Raw genomic sequence first — 2,244 nt, forward strand, 5'->3', positions numbered from 1 at the left:
TCAATGGCCGTCTGTCACGATCACTCAGCCACTGTCTCGCCTGTGTTATGACTTGTCGGATGACGTTCTTCCTTTTTCCCTGCATTCGGTATAATTTATCGATACAGTGACCCTTGAAACGTCAACCACTAAAAAATGGTTCAAATGGCTCTGAGCACTATGGGACTCAACTGCTGAGGTCATTAGTCCCCTAGAACTTAGAACTAGTTAAACCTAACTAACCTAAGGACATCACACACATCCATGCCCGAGGCAGGATTCGAACCTGCGACCGTAGTGGTCTCGCGGTTCCAGACTGCAGCGCCAGAACCGCGCGGCCACTTCGGCCGGCCGTCAACCACTTCTGCTACCTTTGTTAGGAAAGCAACCCTCATGTAAGCACCAAATATTTGCCCTTGTATCTCCGACACAGGCTAGTGCACTCGAAACTACATAGATCACTGTTCTAACCACGACCAAAGTTTGCAGTGTACTGACGGAATTACACAGGTTTCGATCTTGATCACATAAGACATATACACCTGCAGGCTATCATTGGCATTGTAGCTCAAGCATACAGTTCTCTCGGTGTTTCCATATTTATGTCCATCTACTACTTGATCACGATCGTGTGCCACTTGATAGCTGCAAAATGCGGCCTCTCTACTGTTGCCAGGTTAGGAATTATACATGAATCGTAGACTTGGCCACTCATTTTACTTAGAAAGTAAAATGCCTGAAAGTAATATATTACAATGTAAAAGTGTAAAACATAGTACAGAGTTCCTCTGCCCTGATCAACCTTTGTAAAATGAGAAACTGATAGAAAAACGCACGTCATTGTTGAATTATTACTAAACTGTATGGAACAGCTCAAGTTATTTTGTGCTGCACTGATCTCAGCATACACACTTTAAAAAAAAGAAAGAAAAAAACGATGAAGCATTTTACCATTGATGTTACTTCCTGTTGTTGCACTACATATATCAAAACTGTGAAGATTTGTAGTTGGTACATGTATCAGAGTGTGAAGGACGAGTAAATCTGATGACAAAAATGTCTAAGAGGACGACTTATGTTTCGTTACACTTGTCAGTTCAATTTCTAGGGCCATGTTTTTACATCGAATTAATTTAGATGACGGTGCTTCAGTATGCGACGCTGTCACCGGCTTTGACATCTCGATTCAGTATGCACGTGCGGATGGAAGTTTTATGTGCTATACCTGCCGAATTTGTGTTATTAAGGGAGAGGGGACAAATTTACATACTTATTGAATGTGTTGTATTGTACTACTTGCAACGTTAGATAATTCCACCACCGAACGGTCCGATGACCAGTTATTGGAAATTGTAGAAATTCTGAGTGGTCCGATAGCCAATAACACTTGTAACTGATCTGGAAGTATATTATATTTGGACATACAATCCGCAACGACGGCTACCCACAGTCTTGCTTCAGTGCTGTTTCATGCAATAATTATACATCTACATTTTCTACGTAGACTGCGTGTGTGCCGTATTTGGTATGTAAGTTTTAGCACTACAAATTCAGGTCCGTACATCCCGTTGCGATGCACAGGGTAAGAGCGCTGACTGCCTATTTAGTTTATCACGTTACTGGCGGTAAGTAGGAGTGAGCACATTTTTAAACAATAAATCTTGTTGCAGTGAACTTACCTTATAAGATAGTTATTTGGCTCTGTTTCAGCTTTAAGTCTTCCCAGCAGCTTTATAGAGAAATTTAAAGAAGAACTTCGTGATTAATGGATATACTGAGCTGTTACATGGATGTAGTACAAAAGTTACGTGTCCCTACCGATGTGCAGAAACTCCGTGTTCAAGTTTACGACACATCGCAGTAAAGTGGAGCGGCTGTATGTTCACTATCTCACTTACGCAGAAAGCGAGAGAGAACCAAAGTATAGGAATCTAAATACGACGGACGTTCAGTAAGTATGCAACAGATTTTCTTCTCGGCCAGTTTAGGTTGAAAAAACGCGGAAATTGTTGTGGAACATCGTGAAACATTCTAGCGTTAGCCCTTTTACGTAACCTTTAAAACGGCGTTCCAAGCAGAGAGATGCCATTGAGTTTCTTTTGGCGGGAAACCTGAGCACTGCATAAAATTTTGCACTATATCTATGGAGAAATGGCAGTGAACAGAAGCCTGGTGAGGCGTGTGTCATCGCAACAAGGTCGCCCAAACCATTATGATCTCCCGCTTGCCGGCCGGTGGCATAGAGCTGTGACTCTTGCAATGTTG

The sequence above is a fragment of the Schistocerca nitens genome, chromosome 4 (genome assembly GCF_023898315.1).
Source record: "Schistocerca nitens isolate TAMUIC-IGC-003100 chromosome 4, iqSchNite1.1, whole genome shotgun sequence".
Classification (NCBI taxonomy): domain Eukaryota; kingdom Metazoa; phylum Arthropoda; class Insecta; order Orthoptera; family Acrididae; genus Schistocerca; species Schistocerca nitens.